The following is an 11,859-nucleotide window of genomic DNA, read 5'->3' as shown; positions in this document are numbered from 1 at the left end:
TAATTTCACTTGTGCTTTAATAGTCCAGTGGTCGGCAAACTCATTAGTCAACAGAGCCAAATATCAACAGTACAATGATTGAAATTTCTTTTGAGAGCCAAAGTTTTTAAACTTAAACTTCTTCTAACGCCACTTCTTCAAAATAAACTCACCCAGGCCATGGTATTTTGTGGAAGAGCCATACTCAAGGGGCCAAAGAGCCGCATGTGGCTCGCGAGCCGCAGTTTGCTGACCACGGGTATAGACCAATTAGTCAAAAGTCTTCTGTGAGGATTCACAAAGAAAATCTAGGTTTCACCAAGAATCACATTTATATGCCAAATAATTTCTACTATGATCATCAAATTACAGAGCCTAAATCCCCCAAATAACTGCATGTGTTGGCTGTGTGATCAACTCACAAGCTCTCTACTGCTTAAATCCTAATAACGGTAAAATAAAAGGTGGAAGGGCCCACTGTGCCTGATGAAATTGTTGACATACTGCAAATCCCTATTTCCCTCCCAAGGTTTTCTCTGTGTGCAGCTTTGTGCTCTTGACAGCTGTGTGCTCCTGGGATCTTCGGGAGCTAGAGCTGGGATGTTCTCTTAGCACCCCAGGCCTCCCAATTCTTCCCTTCAACCACCCTGGGCCTCTTTAAACTGACTCAAGTAACGGCGCTGTCAGTTTCATCTTCATGGCAGCCACGATGACTTAATGGGCTCATGATTAGACAGATCTGAGATGGCGGAGAATGAGGGTAAGGTTTCCCAATTAGACAATGCTTTGCTTGGAATTTGTTGCTAGTTCATTTTCCTGATACTAGGTCACTCCTAGCCCTTGTGATTCCTTATTTTTAGGGTTGAAGTTAACTGAAAGCACTCATAACTATAAGCATATTAAGACAAATGTGTTTTCTCCCCACCAAAGAATGAACATGTGACTAGATGGTGAAATTTCTTTCATGGGTAACTGGGCAGGTTACTTTTTTCTCACTACCATTCGTGTATAGAAACACTGTGAACTAACTCAAGGTTGGAAATTAATGTTTCATTTGTCATCTAAAAATATATTATTCAATCTACCTAATATTGATGGATGTTTCACCAGTTTTTCCAAATGATGAGAATAAATTACCCACCTACTCCTGAAATATAATTCAGGATATTAACAGTATATTTCTGTACTTTAAGGACCTAGTTTTAAAATTTAGATTAATTTTAATTGTAAATCATCTTTATTTCCACTTGAACTTTGCCCATTAACCATTTTAATGGCAATCCTTATAGAACCTTGTATCTGAACTACTACTTTGTGAGTTAGATTGTTCTTTGGAATAGTTATAAAATTTGGGAAGGATAAAAGCCAATTCTATTGGTGCTTTGGGTTGCAAGTTCACACATTTATCTTCGATTGGGAAACTGCTTTTTAGTTCAGCTTTACCTAACATTTTTCACTCTGGGATAAAGCTAACCCATTTTTTGGATACATTTTAATTGAATATATCAAGTGTAGATACATATTTCAGAGCAGAATATTGCTAATTGTAGTTTACTTGATAAAACAGTAATAAAAGCTTGCTCTCTTGCTGAGCAAAGACATGCATTGTCCTCTGAACTGCCTGAGAGGCACCAGCTCTTTAGGATCTGAAATCTGAATCTACACCTAGACACATAATTCTTTACAATTTATATAAATACCTACTCAACTGGCTACCACAAGTTTTAATATGCCAAGTGATTGATTTTTTTTATAGTCTAACCTCTTTTCTTCAAAATGTCAAGTGATAAAAGATCGATGGAAAGTATTTTAAAGAAGTTTCTGCCCAAGATAATATGAATAGAGAACAACTGCAAAGTCACTTATAAGAAGTGCACATAAACATATGCTAGGAGGTGGTTGTATAAAGGAATTCTCAGGGGTTGTTTTAGTTCAGAGGAATCTTTTGAAAGTCTGGAGTTATTTCTGTAATAAGTGAATTAGGTTTTCATCCTTTGGAGACTGCATGTAGGGAGCCCTGCATGTGATTAAGCTCTGTGCTGGAGCAAAGTGAAGGAAGTGACGGGCCTTGAATTATTAAGCAGCGGTTTAATATTGTTTTATTCAATGGGTGAATTTAAAGATGGGAAGTCACTCTTTAAATAACTCTGGCCATTTTCTGCCAAGAAGCTCACTTTTGGGAATTTTAATATCCTGATATTCAGAATATACTTTATTCTTACTTGAGTTGTACAGAACACTTTGTCCTTTTCCTTTCCCAAGAGTTCAGATGGGAATAATTCACTGACTCTCAGTTCTCATTGCTAAATGACATTGTGCTTCTGCACCAGAACCCCAAATATTCTTGCATAGGGCTAATGAGACACATTATGGGTTTAAGCCTGTATTTGAGAACCTGTCACCTGTTTGTTAGTTTCTCTGTCTCTTTGGTGTTTTTGCTTGTGACATTTATTTTTGTTCTCTTTGTAAGTTGTTTTTGTTCTACCTAAACAAAGTATTCTAGGTATTTTCTTTTCAAGGAACTTACATTGTGATTGGAAATGACCCTAAGAATAAATTCTCCAGGAAAAAAAACTCAAATTTCTACATGAGCAAAGCAGATAGGAAAAATAAGTGAAGCCAGTCTAGGTGGGACTAAGGAACTCAATAGCCCTTGCTAAAGAGGAGGAGCTCTTTAAGGCCAGAGAGATGTTAAATCAAACCCTTTCTCCGAAGAAGCTAAAACTTCAGATTTTCATTTAGGAATCTCCCTCTTGTTAAATGTTGTCATCTATTTCAAATTACTTACAACACTGGATAAGTCCAACAAAACATACCTACAGGCAGGATGTGGCCAAGGGATTTGGGGCCCGTTTTTGGTTTTGTTTTGTTTTTGTTTTTCCCTTTTCCAATCCAACCAGTACTTTTACCAATGAGGGAAAATAAACCTCATGAAGAGGAAATGGCTTAACTGTTTTTAGAGGCATAGCCACTGGGACTCAAGATTTTTTTTCTACTACTCCGAGCTCACCCAGCTGCCCACCATTTGTCCATCTCTTTCATGTCAAATCCTTGAATATTCTATGTACTTCTTTTCCCCCCTCACTGATATTTACATCTCCAAACTTTAGGGGATGTGCCCTAAAGGAATAGTTCCCCATGCCTTTGGTTGCTTTTAATGCTTCCCTTCTGTGGGTATCTTGCTACTGATATGTTAGTTGGTGCAGTATATAATATTCTCACTTCTGCCCTATTCTGAAACCATTGAAATTTGTCTTTCAAGCTTAAAATTTAGAGCAAACATATGTCATTTAGCTGTGAAATGGTATAACTTTTACTAATAGGGTATTTACATGTCCTTGAGTCCCACAGGGTCTCAAAGTCCTAAAATATCTTTAATCATAGCCAATAATGATTACAACTCAAGTAAATCCATTATTAATATTAGTTTTCAACAGCTGTATTAGGCTTTACTATCAATCTTTATATATTTATGGCAGTAATTGAATTATATTATTACATTAGCATTGGAAGAACAGACAAAAGTATAATTCACAATCATATTGCATTCTGTTTCTTTTTTAAATTTTTATCTTTAATATTGAAAGTATTACAGATGTCCCCTTTTACCCCCTATTAACCCCCCCCCCGACCCGTCCCCGCCTCGCAGCCCCCGCGTGCCTGGTCCCGCGGGCCGCGCGCCCCGCACACCGGACGGAGGCCCGGGCGCCCTCTCCGTGCACCTCCCGGCGGCGCTAGACTTCAGTAGAGTTGACTGAATTCAAGGGATTAAAAAGTATAAATTGGGGGGACGCCGCGGCGGCGACGTCCGGAACACGGTGATGGCGGTGCCTGGAGCTCGGCGGCCGCCCAGCGCCCGTCCCAGCCGCGCAGCCCTCGCGCGCCTGGCTCCGCGGGACGCACGCACCGCGCACTGGACGGAGGCCCGGGCGCCCTCTCCGTGCACCTCCCGGCGGCGCTAGACTTCAGTAGAGTTGACTGAATTCAAGGGATTAAAAAGTATAAATTGGGGGGACGCCGCGGCGGCGACGTCCGGAACACGGTGATGGCGGTGCCTGGAGCTCGGCGGCCGCCCAGCGCCCGTCCCAGCCGCGCAGCCCTCGCGCGCCTGGTTCCGCGGGACGCGCGCACCGCGCACCGGACGGAGGCCCGGGCGCCCTTTCCCTGCACCTCCCGGCGGCGCTAGACTTCAGTAGAGTTGACTGAAATGAAGGGATTAAGAAGTACAAATTGAGAAGTTTGAAAAAGATGGCGGCGGAGGTTAAAGGCTGTTCTGTTGCCTCGCACCCAGCGAAATCAGAGGGGATGAGGTGTGGAGGTGCGTGGGTCTGGCTGGTGGCGGGGGAAAGGGGCTTTTGTTCCAAACCTAAGGGAGATTAGCTCTCCATCACCCTGAAACCCATCTTCTGGCGAACCCCGGGAGACCCAGATGCCTGCGGGGAGAGGCGGGACTCTTGCAGAGGTGCGCCCAGCAATCAGTGTTTGCTGCGCTGGAGTTGGGAACGAGGGGACTTAGATACATGGAAGGCAGAAGGACCAGACTCACAGCCATCGAGGCTCGCCGCACCATGGCCTGTTGGCGCCCTGAGACCCCGCCCCGCCCTGGGACCCGCCCCGCATGTTTTGAAGACCTGCCCCGCAAGTCTTGCAGGCACACCTGCGCCCCAAGCAATGGCTTATGCATGTGGGTGGCCTGCCCTCTGGCAGCGGACCAGATGATCTGCTGTTCTAGTCGGACTGCTCCAGGGCCACTCAGACAGGAGGAAGAAACTACAGTTTTTGCTGTAATCCTTGCTGAGTGCCTAAGGCAGTAGCTGATCTACACCCCATTGGAGACCCAGAAACGAGGGCATCTAGTGGTCTGTGGGAGATGACACCAGATTTCAACCACGTGCATAAGGGACACATTCAACGGGAATATTCAGTGAGCGCCAAAGCTTTGCTGCACCAAGACCCGGCCCATAAACGTGTCTCCTGCACAGCAACTCTTCCTTTATAGACAAAGAGAGCCCCCCCAGTGACACCAACAACAATCAAGACTTAACTATACAAAGGAGGACCAAGATGGAGGCATAGGGCGGAAGCCTGATTGTTGCCTACCACAACAACTTTGAGACTACGACAAGAGAGCAGAGCAGACACCATCCAAGACCACCATAGGGCTGGCTGAGTAGATGCTCTACAACTAGAATAAAAGAGGGGTATGTGGGATGATGCTGATGCCGGTGACCCAAAGACCACACTTTAAGAACTACAGCTCAGGCGACACAAAAGAACTATGGCTCAGGCGATACAACAGCGGCCTGGAACGTGCTCGGCGCAGTTCCCCCGGCGGTCTCCGGCTGAGGGGACGGCTCCACTGGCAGCCAAGCACGGACAGACGAGCCCCTATGAGACATGGGGTGGGAGACTCCGCGCTTGCTGACCTCTGAGTTCGTCAAGAATCTCAACGCCCCGGAAGCGGCCAGGTGCGCATGCTTGGCGACCGGCCACCTATGCAGACCCAAGGGCCGACGCAGCGACGCCAGACTGGCCCACCGCCATGCACCGGGTGCACCGGAACTTCGCCGAGCCGCCGCCCAACGAGTTCTGCAGCAGCCATACTGGAGCTCTGGAAGGATGGCCAGGGGAATTGCTGAGGGGGGATTGACCGGCAGGAATTGGGATCGGGAAGACGGGACCCCGCTGAGACCCGGGTGCGGGCGGGGTTGCGCGCCTCTGGACTCGGGTGTGGTCACACGCCTCTGGGTATAAGTGAGGCCTCACGTCCCTGGGTCTAGGTGAGGCCACATGCCCCTGGGTCCAGGTGAGGCCGGACTCCGGGTCCGGGTAACGCCAAGTGCCCCTGGACCCGGATGACGCTGGACCCCATGCCCGGGCGAGGCCAAGCGCCCCTGGGTCTGGGAGAGCCCACACACCCCTGGGTCCAGGCGAGACCATGTGTCCCTGGATCCGGGTGAGGCTGCGTGCACCTAGGCCCGGGTGAGCCCAAGTGGCCCTGGGTCTGGGAGAGGCCAAGCGTCCCTGGGTCCGGGTGAGACCATGTGTCCCTGGATCCGGGTGAGGCCTCGTGCACCTAGGCCCGGGTGAGCCCAAGTGGCCCTGGGTCTGGGAGAGGCCAAGCGTCCCTGGGTCCGGGTGAGACCATGTGTCCCTGGATCCGGATGAGGCCTCGTGCACCTAGGCCCGGGTGAGCCCAAGTGGCCCTGGGTCTGGGAGAGGCCAAGCGTCCCTGGGTCCGGGTGAGACCATGTGTCCCTGGATCCGGGTGAGGCCTCGTGCACCTAGGCCCGGGTGAGCCCAAGTGGCCCTGGGTCTGGGAGAGGCCAAGCGTCCCTGGGTCCGGGTGAGACCATGTGTCCCTGGATCCGGGTGAGGCCTCGTGCACCTAGGCCCGGGTGAGCCCAAGTGGCCCTGGGTCTGGGAGAGGCCAAGCGTCCATGGGTCCGGGTGAGACCATGTGTCCCTGGATCCGGGTGAGGCCTCGTGCACCTAGGCCCGGGTGAGCCCAAGTGGCCCTGGGTCTGGGAGAGGCCAAGCGTCCCTGGGTCCGGGTGAGACCATGTGTCCCTGGATCCGGGTGAGGCCTCGTGCACCTAGGCCCGGGTGAGCCCAAGTGGCCCTGGGTCTGGGAGAGGCCAAGCGTCCCTGGGTCCGGGTGAGACCATGTGTCCCTGGATCCGGGTGAGGCCTCGTGCACCTAGGCCCGGGTGAGCCCAAGTGGCCCTGGGTCTGGGAGAGGCCAAGCGTCCCTGGGTCCGGGTGAGACCATGTGTCCCTGGATCCGGGTGAGGCCTCGTGCACCTAGGCCCGGGTGAGCCCAAGTGGCCCTGGGTCTGGGAGAGGCCAAGCGTCCCTGGGTCCGGGTGAGACCATGTGTCCCTGGATCCGGGTGAGGCCTCGTGCACCTAGGCCCGGGTGAGCCCAAGTGGCCCTGGGTCTGGGAGAGGCCAAGCGTCCCTGGGTCCGGGTGAGACCATGTGTCCCTGGATCCGGATGAGGCCTCGTGCACCTAGGCCCGGGTGAGCCCAAGTGGCCCTGGGTCTGGGAGAGGCCAAGCGTCCCTGGGTCCGGGTGAGACCATGTGTCCCCGGATCCGGGAGAGGCCTCGTGCACCTAGGCCCGGGTGAGCCCAAGTGGCCCTGGGTCTGGGAGAGGCCAAGCGTCCCTGGGTCCGGGTGAGACCATGTGTCCCCGGATCCGGGTGAGGCCTCGTGCACCTAGGCCCGGGTGAGCCCAAGTGGCCCTGGGTCTGGGAGAGGCCAAGCGTCCCTGGGTCCGGGTGAGACCATGTGTCCCTGGATCCGGATGAGGCCTCGTGCACCTAGGCCCGGGTGAGCCCAAGTGGCCCTGGGTCTGGGAGAGGCCAAGCGTCCCTGGGTCCGGGTGAGACCATGTGTCCCTGGATCCGGGTGAGGCCTCGTGCACCTAGGCCCGGGTGAGCCCAAGTGGCCCTGGGTCTGGGAGAGGCCAAGCGTCCCTGGGTCCGGGTGAGACCATGTGTCCCTGGATCCGGGTGAGGCCTCGTGCACCTAGGCCCGGGTGAGCCCAAGTGGCCCTGGGTCTGGGAGAGGCCAAGCGTCCCTGGGTCTGGGTGAGACCATGTGTCCCTGGATCCGGGTGAGGCCTCGTGCACCTAGGCCCGGGTGAGCCCAAGTGGCCCTGGGTCTGGGAGAGGCCAAGCGTCCCTGGGTCCGGGTGAGACCATGTGTCCCTGGATCCGGGTGAGGCCTCGTGCACCTAGGCCCGGGTGAGCCCAAGTGGCCCTGGGTCTGGGAGAGGCCAAGCGTCCGTGGGTCCGGGTGAGACCATGTGTCCCCGGATCCGGGTGAGGCCTCGTGCACCTAGGCCCGGGTGAGCCCAAGTGGCCCTGGGTCTGGGAGAGGCCAAGCGTCCCTGGGTCTGGGTGAGACCATGTGTCCCTGGATCCGGGTGAGGCCTCGTGCACCTAGGCCCGGGTGAGCCCAAGTGGCCCTGGGTCTGGGAGAGGCCAAGCGTCCCTGGGTCCGGGTGAGACCATGTGTCCCTGGATCCGGGTGAGGCTGCGTGCACCTAGGCCCGGGTGAGCCCAAGTGGCCCTGGGTCTGGGAGAGGCCAAGCGTCCCTGGGTCCGGGTGAGACCATGTGTCCCTGGATCCGGGTGAGGCCTCGTGCACCTAGGCCCGGGTGAGCCCAAGTGGCCCTGGGTCTGGGAGAGGCCAAGCGTCCCTGGGTCCGGGTGAGACCATGTGTCCCTGGATCCGGGTGAGGCCTCGTGCACCTAGGCCCGGGTGAGCCCAAGTGGCCCTGGGTCTGGGAGAGGCCAAGCGTCCCTGGGTCCGGGTGAGACCATGTGTCCCTGGATCCGGGTGAGGCCTCGTGCACCTAGGCCCGGGTGAGCCCAAGTGGCCCTGGGTCTGGGAGAGGCCAAGCGTCCCTGGGTCCGGGTGAGACCATGTGTCCCTGGATCCGGGTGAGGCCTCGTGCACCTAGGCCCGGGTGAGCCCAAGTGGCCCTGGGTCTGGGAGAGGCCAAGCGTCCCTGGGTCCGGGTGAGACCATGTGTCCCTGGATCCGGGTGAGGCCTCGTGCACCTAGGCCCGGGTGAGCCCAAGTGGCCCTGGGTCTGGGAGAGGCCAAGCGTCCCTGGGTCCGGGTGAGACCATGTGTCCCTGGATCCGGGTGAGGCCTCGTGCACCTAGGCCCGGGTGAGCCCAAGTGGCCCTGGGTCTGGGAGAGGCCAAGCGTCCCTTGTCCGGGTGAGACCATGTGTCCCTGGATCCGGGTGAGGCCTCGTGCACCTAGGCCCGGGTGAGCCCAAGAGGCCCTGGGTCTGGGAGAGGCCAAGCGTCCCTGGGTCCGGGTAAGACCATGTGTCCCTGGATCCGGATGAGGCCTCATGCACCTAGGCCCGGGTGAGCCCAAGTGGCCCTGGGTCTGGGAATGGCCAAACGTTCCTGGGTCTGGGTGTGACCATGTGTCCCTGGATCCGAGTGAGGCCTCGTGAACCTAGGCCCCGGTGAGGCCACGTGCCCCTGGGTCTGGGAGAGGCCAAGCGTCCCTGGGTCCGGGTGAGACCATGCGTCCCTGGATCCGGATGAGGCCTCGTGCACCTAGGCCCGGGTGAGCCCAAGTGGCCCTGGGTCTGGGAGAGGCCAAGCGTCCCTGGGTCCGGGAGAGACCATGTGTCCCTGGATCCAGGTGAGGCCTTGTGCAACTAAGCCCGGGTGAGGCCACGTGCCCCTGGGTCTGGGAGAGGCCAAGTGTCCTTGGGTACGGGTGAAGCCAGATCCTGGGTCCGGGTGAGGCCGTGCGCCCCTGGATCCATCCGGGTGAGGCTGGGTCCCAGGCCCGGGTGAGACCACGCGCCCCTTGGATATGGGTGAGGCCACGTGCCCCTTAGTCCAGGTGACGCCGTGCCCCTGGGATCGGCCGAGACCAAACCAGAGGGAGTCAGACCTCCATTACCACCATTTGTCCACCATCCAGAGCTGAGGGGTCAGTGCTGACATGTACACATAAGGAACTACTGGACATCGAAATTGGGTCTCAAAAGAACTGTTGGTCCAGGGGGAAGCTCGCTACAGATTGATTCATTTGCCTGTCAGCATAAATATTATTGCTCGTCTCACATTCAGTTCTTATTAGTATATATCTAGTGACATTTGATCTCGTTCATCTAGAGGAAATGATGAACAACATAGACTGAGGAACAAGAACAGAACCAGAAGCAAGGAGGCATCGATCGGACTATCGGGCCTCAGAGGGAGGATACGGGAGGGTAGGGGGAGGGTTGGGGGAGGGGGAGAGTTCAACCAAAGGACCTGTATGCATGCATATAAGCCTATCCAACGGTTAAGTTCAACAGGGGATTGGGGCATGCGTGGGGAGAGGGGTGGGATGGGAATGGGGGGATGAGGACAAATATGTGACACCTTAATCAATAAAGAAATTAAAAAAAAAAAAAAAAAAAAAAAAAAACCCCACTTCGCCCATGTCCCCCGCCCCAGGCCTTCATTGCACTATTGTCTGTGCCCATGGGTTATGTGTATATGCATATAAGTTATTTGGTTAATCTGTCCCCCTCCACCTTTTTTCTGAGATTCCTCAATCTGTTCCACGCTTTTATGCCTCTGCATTTTCTTTCATTGTATACAAAATTGGTAGTATTAGATAAAAATATATATCCAATACATATGTCTGGAATGAGAAATTCTTGGACAGTAAATGGAAAAACAATAAAAAGCAAAATGAGAATTGAAAAAAATTCTATTTTTAAAACCTCACTAATAAAAATGACAGGAGGAACAAACAGACATGCAAACATTCTGAGAGAAGACAGAAAGAGGCAAAACATGGTAAGTTTATTCAGTGAGCGGCCCACAGCTCTGGCTGCACGTTGCTATTGCCTGCAAAGCTAAAAAAGAGCAATGCTTGGCTCCACCTTTCACCAATTGAATTAGATCCTCTGGGCTGGCCTGTGTATCAGTGTTTGTTTAAAAGCTCTGCAAGTATAGTTCAAATATGCAGCCAGGTTTGAGAACCAATTGACTAGAGGAGGGCAGAGAAAAATAAGAGAACCTAATGGGAGTTTATCTAGAGAAGTGAAAATTAGCTGAGAAATTACTTCCAAAGTAATTTCTTTAAATTACTAATGAGTGAGCCCATGTTAACTAAAGAGACTATGCAAATACTTAAGAAAATAAAAAATACATTCATGCCCATTTCTTTCTTGTTTAAACAAGCTGGTATTTATTCTATATGTGTGAGCAGTTTTATATTTCAAATTGTTAATTTCCTACCCTTAACTGTATTTGAAAGTTGGTTCAGCTGCTTATGATATATTTTGTAAACTAACAATACAAACCATTGTGCACACTTGGAAATAAGCATCCACAAACTTCAATTTGTAAAATCAGAAATACGCCCTTTTTTCATTCTGTGCCTTATGAATTGCTTCTTTGAAACTTGTTTTCAATAATTAAATAAGAGTGTCTATTGAAAAATAATATTTGACTGTCCAGGTCAGCCAGCTGGAAACAAAACATTGATTTCTAATTTTTGAAACTGCAATTGTGGAATATTCAGAGAAAAGGCAGATCTGTAAACCAACACATTTTAAAAAGCCAAAATGTATTTAAAATGTATTTTCAGAAAGTGGTATTTCTCAAAAAAAAAAAAAAAAAGAGAGAGAAATGAATTAATCTAATAGGTAAGTGTAATTAATAATGAATTTCATTTCTTAAAAGGAATTTCTTTACTAAGGTGACTCAGCTTTTTCAACTCTTTAAGGAGACATTCACTGGGTTAACACCCCGGTTGTTTCCATCTTGGTTTCCCCACAGTCCTTCCCACAGCTGGGGATGACACAGTGGTAGCCTTTAATAAAATAATCTTCTTTGTCCTTCAGGGCAGATTATATCCTAAAGTCTTTCCTCTAGAGGGTGGTCGGCAAACTGCGGCTCGGGAGCCACATGCTGCTCTTTGGCCCCTTGAGTGGGGCTCTTCCACAAAATACCACGGCCTGGGCAAGTCTATTTTGAAGAAGTGGTGTTAGAAGAAGTTTAAGTTTAAAAAATTTGGCTCTCAAAAGAAATTTCAATCGTTGTACTGTTGATATTTGGCTCTGTTGACTAATGAATTTGCCGAACACTGCTCTAGAGAAACATCCTTTCATATTTCTACTTAACTATGCTTTCTTCACGACCTCTACCATTCTGTCCACCCGGTCAGGAAAACGATCACTGTGTAAAAAGATCTATTAAATCTCAGGAGGAGAAAATCCACATTCGGAAGCTGAAGGGTCAGTACATGTGTGGTAAACACTAGGAATGCAATGGTATGTTTGAGGCTAGATTCATGATGGATGTCTGTGAAGCAGTGATTGGGTTCTCAAAGTGGG

This window comes from Eptesicus fuscus, chromosome 11, assembly GCF_027574615.1.
Source record: "Eptesicus fuscus isolate TK198812 chromosome 11, DD_ASM_mEF_20220401, whole genome shotgun sequence".
Taxonomy (NCBI): Eukaryota; Metazoa; Chordata; class Mammalia; order Chiroptera; family Vespertilionidae; genus Eptesicus; species Eptesicus fuscus.
The sequence above is the reverse complement of the archived record's forward strand: the minus strand, read 5'-3'. Positions refer to the sequence as shown.